Below are 12,783 nucleotides of genomic sequence, written 5' to 3'. Positions count from 1 at the left end.
AAAGAACACAATGGACTGTAGAGGTTCTGTATCAGTAGACCAAGCACAGACTTCCAGGAAGCTTTTGATAGACAGGCTTTCCTGGGTTGCCTCCATCATTCCATCAAGCTCCTTCTGACCCCTGTCTGACATGAATCACAAGTATCCAGAATTTTACAGTTGAATAGAGGCAGAGAGAAAGAACTACTTTCCTTTGATCAACCGCACACAGTTTTGTAACAACATGTTAAGAAAGGATTGCTTTGTAAAATAAAAATATAAGCAGAATTTTAGTGTACTAAATTCATACATGTGTATCATACATGTGTATGCAAAAGAACAAAGGTCTGTGTGGGAAAAATTGGAGGCCAGGTTAAGTGCATCAAAGGGTGACCTGTGTAGAAAATCTAAAACCTAATTCCTAAATGTTGACCACCTACAGAGAAGAAAACTGGAAAAATAGATAGGAACAGGTGAAATTAAAAAAAGAAAGATTTTTAATATAGGTGAGAGGTAATTCAAGTCTCAAGAACATGATGTAGAATGATGATGAAAAAAAGAAGTGCCAGTGGAAGCTTAAAAATTTAGACAGGTTGGGGTGCCTGGGTGGCTCAATCAGTTGAGCATCTGACTATTGATTTCAACTCAGGTCATGATCCCATAATCATGGGCTCAAGCCCCATGTTTGGCTCCATGCTGAGCGTGGAGCCTGCTTAAGATTCTCTCTCTCCCTCTTCCCCTCTCCCCTACTCATGTGTGCTCTCTCTTTCTCTCTCTTACATAAAATAAAATAAAATAAAATAAAATAAAATAAAATAAAATAAAATAAAATAAAATAAAATAAAATAAAATTACAATAATTCAGACAGGTTCAGATGTCCCTGGATTCCACATCATCCAGTGTGACTATGGGAACCACTTACACATCCATTTTCTTTACCCCATCCAGGAAAAGCATGGATTCAAGCCAGATGGTGAGCTTCTCAAGGGCAGGAGATATTTCTTCTTCTTCTCCTTCTCCTCCTTCTCCTCCTTCCACTCTGCTTTCCCCTCCTCCTCTTCCTCCCCCTCCTTCTCTGTCTCTTCTGTCTCCTTCTCCTCCTTCTCCTCCTCCTCATCCTTCTCCTTCTCCTTGAAATTCCTAGGGCCTTCCACAGAGGCTGTCAAATACTGCTGAATTCATTGGTTAATTAATTCCAACTGGAAGTGACAGTGGCATTCTTAACTTATCCCTAATTTTACCAATGAGAAACTAAGGGGCAGAAAGGTGATGAGTTTAGTTAAAAGTCACAAAGCTAGTTAGAGGAGCATCCAAGACAAGTGTTCAATATTCCTGAGATGAGGAAGAAATTTCTCATGTGTCTGAAAAAGTACACTGGATGATAGTGACTCTTCTAATTGATTAGAAGATGGCTGCCACACAGAACAGAGTGATACTTCAATCATTGCAGGAAATAAAAGGTTCCTTCCTGTCTTGTTTTACTCAGAGACAGTTCAAGCAACAACAGCCAGTGAACTGAGGAACAGAGAATGGAACAGTGGTGATAAAAAGAAACTTCCACAAATATATTATCAAAAGCATTATTTGGACTCCCTGTTTGGGCTGAAGTATCTAGGGACATCAACCTCCTAGTAATTCTGTGGTGTTCGTTAGTGCCTTTAGTTTGTACCCATAGGTTGGGAACAAAGGAGGAAACCAGAGGGACAGATGACAGAGAGTGAAAACTCACTTACATACCCGGGTTTAATTCCACACAAGTCATTTAATGGAAACCGTTATCCCTAAATTAATCGTCTCTTCATCACTAGCCAACTGTGCAGCCCTCTGTGGATCTCTGCTGCCTCATCAGTGACTGAGGATGGAGGACTGAATGATCACTACCCTCCTGGCTCTCATGTTACCAAATTCTGAGTGCCATGGGATGTGACATAAGGGCATAATCAAATTCAGTTGAGGTTAATCTATAATTGTCCATCCTGCCTTCCTCTTCTGGCTTTCACTGACAAATGAGTGTAAACCTGAAATTCATTTTGTTTCCAGAGATCCTGGGATGCTAAAATTATTCATCAAAAATCAGCTTTTAACAAGAATAGGTAAGAAAGTAAATTAAGAAAATTAAGAAATAATGAAGCCATTTTAAAAACAGTAATGATTTAAAAGCAGGTAAGGGAATACTCTTATTGGAAATGTTGAATACCTGCAAATGAGCAGTTAGGTGACAAACACACAATGGGATTAAGGGATTTTGCTAATGTACAGATGAAACCATTTATAATAATTTCTTCCCAAATTTGGAGATAATGCAAATGTTTTGATTATTACTGAAAAGATACATTTGCTTGAAAATTGACCATCCTTCAGAATGTTGAATATTATATCTGAAGATGTTATTAATGTTTTGCTCAAACGTCTCTTTTCAAAAATAGCAATTTTCTAGAATTTCTTGTGAATCAAAAGATGTTTCTGAAAATTATCAGAACCATATTTGCTCTCTTAAAAAACAAAAAGTCAGGGTGTGATGCTAGGAGCTGTAACAACCCACCCTAAACCTCAGGCACTTGCTCACTCAGAGACAATGTGAACATCCCTGGCAAGGAAGCTTCCAAGGAACACCTCTTCCAAGCAGCGAGTCAAGAGGCTAGAACCTTCCATTATGAGGATCCTCTATCTCCTACGATCTCAAAGGATCTCACTCTCGGCCCTAAGGAGAGCCAGGGGGAGAGCTTGAAAGATTCCATAGAAGGTTCTATGGCCAAGCCTGGTGGTAGCTCAAGTAGCTTCTACTTACATGCCATTGGCCACAACTCAGTCTCATGGTCCCACTGAGACACCAGAGGGGCAAGAAGAATAGTTGAGCAGTGTGCTCCAGAAGGAGAAAGAAATAAGACTGGTGAACACTAGTGATCTCTGTCACAATACAGAAATCACCCCCCAAAAAAAGAAGCTGGAAGAGAGCTGGAGAATAGGCAGGGTTCTGCACTGGGGGCCACTCAACACATGTGAATGTTGGCCAGCAATCAAACAGTCCACAAATCTTCAGAGTGACCCCTATGTGTGTGGTTCAGGTGCTGTGGGAGAAGGGAGGGTTTGGGTAAACACTTCCTGACTCAGACAAGGTTGTTGCCATCAAGATGATTACAGAGGAGTTAAACAGATAATATATGGAAAGATAAATACCCAGACACCATTTAATAATATGAGACAATATTACTCTGAGCTTTAAGGACAGGGATTTGGCTTTCTTTGGGGAGCCCAACACCAGGTACACATCATGGCATAAGTTGGCACAGATACATGTAGTTGACTTTAATTAAATGGACTATAACAGATAGTACAGAGAAGTACATTGACTAACCTTAATTACTAAGTCCTCTAAGCTCAGTGATTACTACAAAGGTGATATAATAGACATTTATTTGCTGTCTCCCCAGCACAGCCATTATTCCCCATCTCTCACCAAGTGGTGTCCTAAGGTGGGGAAATGTCTCCATTCTTAGGCATGTGGTTTGTCCACACCCAATTTCAGAGGCAAACATCAACTGTCTTGTATCAAAATTCCTTGTACACAGATTGGTGCAAGTCTAGGCACATGATCCTGTCAAGGTTACAGACAGAGAAAGAGACAGTGGATCTGGAAGCAGGTGGTACTACAAGAGATACTCCTTCTTTTCCTAGAAGAGAGTGAAGATGTAAGATCTTGGACTGCCATGTCACTTTGCTGTCATAAGGAGACATCTCAGAGCTGTGGGGATGCTGCCAGATAGGGCCCAAGGATAAAGCCTCACCATAAAATTCATAATGGAAAGCTTGCGAGAAATTATATCTGTGGTGACATTGCTTAAGCCCCTAGATTAATCCTCTCCTGAAGCCAGATGCCTTTGGATTTTTTAGTTTTGTGCCAACTAACTTCATTCTTGGTAAAGCCGGTTTGAAAGTGTTTTTGGTAACTTGCAACACAAAGTCCTTATGGAAACAGGTGATGTGGCCACTGTGAAAGGTACTATTGGTTTCCTATCTAGCAACGTTTCCCTTCTTCTTTCAGGCAGAGCCTGAAAATGCTGACCAATCACTTTCCCAATCTCTCTAGTAATTAAAGCACATGTATGAATATATTCACTCCTGGTGAATAGGACCTGAAGAAAACTCTTCAGTTGAGGAGCTGGGGTATATGGGAGGTGGTTCTGGGAAAATTTTTACTCCTTGACAAAAAGTAACACACATAAAGAAACTTCTTATTTTGCTGTTGACCACCGTGGTTGAGGATGTGATAGCTGGAGTGGAGCAGCCATGTTGTAACTCTGAAGAAACAAAGCCAACACAGAATGGCAGAATGAAAGTTAGAACCTGGAGCCTTGATGACATCAATCAATTGCTGAATTTATTAACTGTGCAATTATCCTACTCCCACCTTCATTTATTTATTCCAAGCTATTATTTAGATGACAAATTATTTCATTGTTTACATTGCTTTTGCCTGAATGGAGTAGACAGGGCTTAAAGGCAATAGAATTGTTAGAGGCTGACAAAAGAGTAGGGAGAAGGTTTCCATAACAATACAACAATATCTACAATATACTGAGTATCTACTACATGTGAGGGACCTCTTCATTTATATTCTTAATTTTAATTCTCTAATCTTCACAACAATAAGAAAGCATTATTATGCAGATTTTGCAAAGGAGAAAGTGAAGTCTCAGAAAAGTTAAATCACTTGTCCCAAGCTACCCACCTTTTATGTGGCATCACACAATTCCCACGCATCTGCACTCATCCTGTTACATCGCTACAGTTATGAATTTCAGGTCTAGCAAATATAGCAGGCACATTTTTAGAAGTTGAAATAATATTTTCTATACAGGGATCAAACCTAAAGTTATGAAGTAGGTGAACACCCAATGGAGTTAAATTAATGTGACGTGTCACATTAACAGGTCACCAAGAATGAAGAGGACTTGTGCCTTTGCTTTCCTGCAAGATTCTACTTCCCCCTAACCTCTTCTTTGCCATTTATGTGCTGCCTATGTGAGAAAATCATCTACTGGTTCTGTTCAATCTGGGCCCAAGTACAGTAGGGGATGATAAAGAACTCTTTCTGGCAGTGTATCATCCCTTCCCTTTTCTTCTGATGGCAATACCCTGCTTTTCTTAAGGAAAATTAAATACTCTGCCTTCAGCATTACACACATTCTGGTGGAACCATTAGCCAAGGGGTCATGTGACCTTCTGGCTAAGGTGACAAGTGACCCACATATGCCATAAAGGCCTTCACTTCTAGGACTCTGCATCTTGAGGGGAGTGATGCTAGAGTGGGGAAAATGGTTGGTGCCCATATGGTCACTTCAGAGAGGGTACCATTGTAGACCACCAAGTGTTTCCTACTCTCTGTACCCTACTACCTAGACCCCCCCCCACAGCGCTTCCTGAGCCCAGTTTACATCTTTCCACTGGTTACCCAATGTTCTTTGACAGATCACTTTCCTGCTTAAGCTTACTTCCATTTAAACCTGGAAAGTTAACATTAGACTGTCAACTCTGTGAGGGCAGAAGCCACTTCTGTTTAGCTTCATTGTTGCATCCCGAGTATCTAGCACAGAACTTAGTAGATATCAAGCATTCAACAAATATTTTAATTTCTTAATTAATTAATGAGGTCCAGAAATGAATGAGTCATCCAGTCTATAACCAAGTGGAATATTGATGCTTAAATGTCAGATCCTCTTTAAGGATTTTTATATGAGAAATTATCTGCTGCTTGTCTCGGCTGAACAAAAGCAGAACCTTTGATACCATGAAGAATGAGCGACAACTTAATCAGAAACAAAGAGAAAGTGTTTCCTCTTGTGCCACTAAGTCTAGAATGTGCTGTTTGAAAGACAGGCAGAGAAACCTGTGCTTCCCTGTGTGAGATATCCACTATGCCACACATCCCAGAGCTTCTGATCCTTAAAGAGGGTGAGTAGATAGACAGAGAAAGGATAGAAAAATGAAGAATATTTCCAAAGGAAGCCACAGTTCCCCTCTGCTAAGAATTATAAGGCCAGAAGTAGGTGACTTAGCCTGTTGTCTACTAGGTAAAGAATGGAGATGTGACTAGGGCAGAAGAAGTCCTCCACACACTGCTGCCGGCTCTCCCCCAACTTCTTTCAGTCTCTCCCAGTCTCTCTGTCTCCTTACACACCCCCACACACACCACACATGCATGCTTGCACGCGCGCACACGCACACACACACGCGCGCACATAGAGGCTGTGAGAACCCAGAAACATACAGACATAAAACAAATGGAACTGAAGGAAATCCAACACCACAAGCCCCTGGTAATGATAATGATGAAGAAAAGCTGCTGCCAGATGCATCTTGTGATGACGCCAATGATCTAATTCTCTCACTATCAAAAGATGCCGGTAAAGGCAGCCTTGACAGAAGGCTTTAAAAAATCAAAAGAGCACAGCATCACTGGAACTGTGTTATCTGATTTATGTCTTTTCAAAGACCAGGCTTGTGTCATATGCTGATAATAGACTCTAGCCATCAAAACGTTATTTTATCTGGTATCTTGATTTTAAAGAATTGTGGAAACTAGCAAATAGAACTGGGTTATTTATATGATGTTTGAAACTATCGTAGTCTACTAGGGGAAAATGCAACACACACACACACACACACACACCAAAAACAAAACCCAGGCTACACAGTAATATAATAAAAGGCAACAGCCTTGATGTTATAAACAGTCAACAATGTAATTTCCAAATTAGGACATTTTTCTTTCATAATTTCATAATGCAAGTATGAATGAGTGCTAAGCTGGTATGTGGGTGCCCACTGGATGAGACCCTTACCCACAAGTACTTGAGTACTGCCAGAATTCAGAGCCATCACTGCCAGCAGATGGAGACTCCTGCTAAAGAAGAACCCATATCAGGAAACAGCCTCATCTATTAAATTACACAGAAATAGAAGGGTCTCCGTGGAGCAGGCACAACACAAAATTTAAAAAAAAAAAGTTTAAAAAAAGTTTAAGTAATTGAATGTAAAAAGTCCCCAGAAGCATGACCTAATCATTCCACGTTTCATGCAACTTAGAGATGACATCTTTTTCCTTGAATGACTCGACATTAATCAGACAGACCTCCACACTTGAGAAGATAAATGTCACACAAAGAAAATGAAGCTTTCTATATATTTACCTTACTGTTTAAAGCAAAGACATTAGAAATGAATGAGATTTTTGACCATTTATCATACAGAGAGACCAATTGTCTTGCAGAAATTTTTATGTCAAACCACACCTGGCCATACATGTTTGTCTCTTGATTCATGAGCCCTAAATATCACATTGCAACACTGTTGGGCTTAAGCCAAAAATAATGTGCTTAAAACTTCTTCCTTGCAGTCTTAAATTAGCAGCAATGCTGGAAGAAAGAAAAAAGCTGCCTTGATGATCCAAAACTATGAAAAGTCTCAGTGTTATTTATTTAGTGTTTTAAACATGTTATTTAATGGGGTTTGGGCAGTATATTGACCTTCCTAATGAGGTTTGACTAAAGCCAATATTAAAATTAATGTGCCCTCCCTGAGCACCCAGTGACAGAATGTAATAGGAGCTGGCTTGGAAGGATCTGTGTGGCAGACAGAAGTCAGCCTGGTAATAAAAACTGGCCTTGGACAATCTGTATGCTGATGATCAAGAATTAACTTTCATCACTGTTAGGGATTTCAGGAATCATCTTTTTAGGCGAGACTCAGTGTTCAATGATCAGAATATACTGATAGGAAATATTGATCATAGTGGTTATAGTTTGTGAAAACGTAAGAAGACAATATAAAAGATCCTGGAAGTGATTTTAAGTGGAAAGACCAGTAGCACATGCATTTGAATTCCATGTGGGTGAAAACCACTGCAGGGTAGTAATAATGCCTGGGACTGGACAGCCCTACAGCACATCTACATTCTCTTCTAGATCCAGTATATTTTCCAGACTCACATGCATTCTTAATTATTATTAGGGTGCTTACTTGCTAACATGACCTCCTCAAATCAGTCCTAATTCTCATCCCTAAGCATCCTAGAACCACCCCACCCCTAATCTCTGACAGCACAACCAGTCCAGGCTGATGGTGATGTTGGTGGTGAGTCATTTCCATCTCCCAACTTTTCCATTTTGTCTCCTTCAACCCCCTTCTCCCTCTGAATCTCCAGGTTAAAATGACTAATAATAGCTTATCGCATGACATCTAGCCAGATTCAAGGTAACTTTCAGAACATGGCTTTTAGTGAGAATAAGCTTGGCTCTCATTTACATATCCTTAATGGTCACCTCACAGCTGGGTGGCTCTGGGTGAGTTATTTTACTTTTCTCAGATGTAGTTGCCCAGTCATAAAAAAAAATGGGGATAAGGAATGAAATTATACTCACAAATGTTTTAATACCAAGAGGCATTTCTTTGGGTTAGATGGAATAGGGTTCTGCTAATTATTCTAAGTCTGCAGGTTCAAATACTGTACGTTCATTTCCTTAATATAGTCCATCTGGATATTTCAAACTCCAAAGAGAATTTGAGAGGCTAAACTACCCAATTCATGCTAAGAGTAAATATATTTACACAGGCTGCCTATTCCACTGCATCACAAACAGGGTAATTCCCATCTCAAACTCTTTTTGGTAAAATCCCTTGGCTGTGTTCTCTGAGAAGGTGATTACAGACGTTCTCCTTCTCTTCTCTTTGTATTTGAACCCTCAATCCTAATGGACAAGGCAAGCGGGTCAGGAAAGCAAAGAACAAGCCAGGAAAGGACAAGGGCTGATTTTCTGTTGAACTTGCCTAACTTCTATTTCATGTTTAAGATACCAAAATAGTTCTTCAAATATGCTTGCAAACGGTGGCATTGCCCTTGAATATGTTCCCCCGGCTCCCATCTGAGTCAGTGTAATGAGTCTGCATTTTATAAGAGCTGAGCCTGGTCCAAATGGAACCGTGTAACTGTTAGAAAGATTAATGGACTGTATCATCCCACAGTTGACTATAAACTTCTAATTGTGTGAATCTCAGTGTGGCGTCTAGAGCTAAATGGGAGCCTGCTTCCTCAGTCGCTAATATCCGCTGATATTGTTCATGATTTTTCTAATGCCAACCCTAGGTACATCAGGGCTGGGCAGACCCCTGAGGAAAACAACAACTTTTGTTGTAGGTACTTGAGAGCAGTCATTTTCACCGTTGCCAATTAATTCATCAATCCGTGTTTACCAAGCTGCCACCGAGAACAGGGACCGGCACTGAGCCCTGCTGAGTGAGGGAAGGATGGAGAACTCTATGAAAACTGAGCCTCTGCTCCAGAGCAGATGTAAATATGAGCCAAGAGGGGACTGCATGACATCAAGCAACTCCCTTACCCCTCCGAGCCTTAAACTGGGAAGCAGGACACCCACCAGGCCATCTACCTGAAGAACAAGAGACAAAATGTGTGTGTGAACACCCTTTGGAAAACATTAAGGTCAACACAAATGAAAGCATCCATCATGACCTATAATAGAAAACACTGGTCCTGTAGAGCTAAGAATAAATCAAGTTAATTCGGGTGTATCTGCACCCATTCTCTTCCTTATAAATTCAAGCCCCTCTCTCTTCACATTTCAGAACATTTTGAGTGGTTTATCCGCTTAGTGGTTTATTTCAGCTTTGAAATCACGCGTGGAGGCTTCTTTCAGGCACACTTGCTTTGTCCTTGACAAGACCACATTCTATTAAAAGAACTGTCAAGTATTGGCCCTTGGTTGGGATCAAGGGAAAGCTAGAGAGGACTTCTTTCCTCCCTGTACTCCTACCCACCTGTTTCTTTCCCCACTCCCTCTTTTTGTGGCTCCCTTCTGCTCCCTCTGAACAGGAAACACAGAGCTCTCAGCCCTGTGATGCCCCTCCAGTTTCCTGGACCAGTGAGCAGAATCCACATAACCGCTGGGTCCTTCATCCCAGGCACCTAACTGTGTAAGCTGCATTTCATCACTTTGCAGAAATGTCCCTCTCTCCTTCCTTAGAGCTGCATTAAGTGAACAGATTCCCTTATGTTCTAAACAGTCTTTTCTTTTCAAGAAATTAAGGAAAGAGAAATATTAGGTATCTACGTTGCTACAGTGCGTTGTGAAACTTGGGATGGCATAATGCTTCTTGGCAAATTGCACCGCAAGTCTCCAAAGTTAATCAAGTTGCTGAGGTTTTCAGGATCCGGATGTTGGCAGAATTTCCTCACACTCCTATGCCAATTTAGATGTTTAAATATCTAGGGAACAGTAAATATAGAACACACAACTACAGCATTAAGAAGGAACCGTGGCTGCAGTCCTGTCTAACCAGCATGTCCCCTAATTCCTCAAAACTTCCCTTTTGACCAGATGGAGAATAATAATATATATAATACCTTCCTCAATCCTGGAAAGGGCTTTGCTGCCACTCTCAAAAGGGTTCAGGCATTTTCCTGCCACCTCATTTATAACAAGCTAATTCATGCTCTGTAGATCAGAGAAATGGGCTGATTAGGAACAGATTTATGTAGATTCAAATCTGCATTTTGAGTGATGGAAAAGCTAAAGCCTATTGCACCCTAGGGTTTAGAAGTAACTCTGATCCCATCTACTGTCTCAAGTTGTTACAGTGGGGTCTATAAAAGCACGATCCCAAAGAAGCCTGAAAATAATGAGATGGCAAAAAAGTGCAGCATCAGATTCTACCTGCAATCCCTGTAAAGTCCTTTATTGAAATGTGGGAAGGTTGTATGTTAACCATGATGCCTTTATATATCACTAAAGGAGATGATGGCCCAAGTTTGGGTCTTCAGACCTATCACCAAATGTTTCTGTTGCTTCACCCCAAGACAAGTAACAGTATGGAATTTGGTCCTGGGAAAGAAAGTTTGGGGAGGGGAAGTTAAAGCAGGAGAAAATAAGAGAAGGAAAAAGATTCCTAATACCATGAAACTCCTGCCATTCGCAAATATAATTTTCTGTCAAATCTGGACTGGGCGAACTTATGTAAGTGAACAAAACCCCCTGGATGCTACAAGGATAAGGGAGGAAATGGATAAAGCCCCGGGGATCCGGGGATCCAGGGAAAAGAGGCCCGTGTTAGCTGAAGGAACTGGTGGTGTTTTTCCTCTCATCCTTAAGAGTATAAATTGTGGAAGATATGAACAAACAAAAAGCCCAATGAGACCATTTATGAGGAGAAGCAATAAAATCCACACAGATAATGTATGACAGAGAGGGGGAAATGAACTTTCCAAAACAGAGTACTAACACCCTCTTCGTGGGTGCAATGCACAAGATTAACGACGCCACCCTCAGACTCCTTGGTGGCATTTCAGGACCTTGCTTTACAGCTCCCTTTCATTTCACTGGGATGTAAATAATTGATAACTTGAAGGGACCCAAGAAACCCACTGCAACTGAACACAGATATTTTTTATGACATCAATTACAGGGCTAGTGACTTGATGAGAAAAGGAAAATATTTCAAACCACACTTTAATGATCTCTACCAAGAACCCCTAGTGTTCCAAATGAAACGTGGGTCTCTAGGCCTTGTTGTTTTTCTTTTTTCCTCTGTTTTCCTCCTCTTTGGGAATATAAGTTACCGCTGAACAGAAGAGATGGTTAATTATGTCTATACTTTGCAGTGGTGGCTTGCAGGCCTCCTTATTTTAATAGAGAAAGAAAGCTTGGGACAGCGGAAGGCTTTGAGGGGAGGTCCCTTGTGTGTGCCCCGTCAGGGCCACATGTTATATGACAAAAGTGTTGTGGAGTTGGGCTTGGCAGCTAGGGCTACAATTGTAGTTGAGATTGTCATTTATGACATTACAACACCAGGGCACATTACAATGATATGGTAAGCAGCACCATTAAGGCTGTTGAAAGGAAGTCAGAGTTCAAGTATTTGTGCATGAAGCACTTTATGTGGTGGCGACTTCTGAATTTATAGTTGTCAGGACGGGAATAGAAAGGTTGATTTGGTCTGAGAACGGGTCTGTTCATGCTTGGGTCTGGTTGATTGTGAAGTCCAGTCCATTTTTCCTTTTTTTCTGGCAAAACTCTTGCAAGGCTGTTACTGCTTCATCAGAAAGGGCTAGAACCATGTCTGGAAGGTTATCCACAAACCCCGCCCATGCAGCGCAGTGGGAGTATGCTCAGTACTCACGCACACGGGTCCTGAGAGAAGGATGCTCTGAGGTAGTACTGGTGTGGGAGGCAGAGAGGGCCTGGGTATGTCTCTGAATAAAGGAGGGAAGAGGGTGGAGAGATTGCTCCAAACCAATTCCAAGACAATAAAATCCCGTTATTCTATGACTCATTACACGCGTTTGAACCCAACAACAGGTCAAAACACATAACTTGAACTATCATTACGGGACACAGGACAAGTCTCCTAGAAGCATCTTATACTAAGGTCTGGGTGTGTTTCTCACTACCGGCATCACCACTGTTGCACTGCACCATTTCTTTCTTTGGAGGGGCCTAAACCACTGAGGGGAGAACTCTTTGGGTCAGTTAGTTTAGAAAAGAGATCTGCCAAACTGCTTGTTCTCAGGGTGAAAAAGATACTGATTAGCCGGTAGGCCACAGTTCTGAAGCCCTCATACTTTAAAGTAATGTAATTCTAAGCTTCCATGTCTTGTAAAGAGCTGTTCACTGACTTGGCTCCCAAGCAGGAAGAAAGGGGGGTGAACGGTGCAATGAAAACAAGAATTCGTTCTCTTCCTTCCAATCTTTTGATACAAATACGCCCTTGTTTCTCCAGTTGCATTTTCTCAC

This window comes from Lynx canadensis, chromosome C1, assembly GCF_007474595.2.
Source record: "Lynx canadensis isolate LIC74 chromosome C1, mLynCan4.pri.v2, whole genome shotgun sequence".
NCBI lineage: Eukaryota > Metazoa > Chordata > Mammalia > Carnivora > Felidae > Lynx > Lynx canadensis.
The sequence above is the reverse complement of the archived record's forward strand: the minus strand, read 5'-3'. Positions refer to the sequence as shown.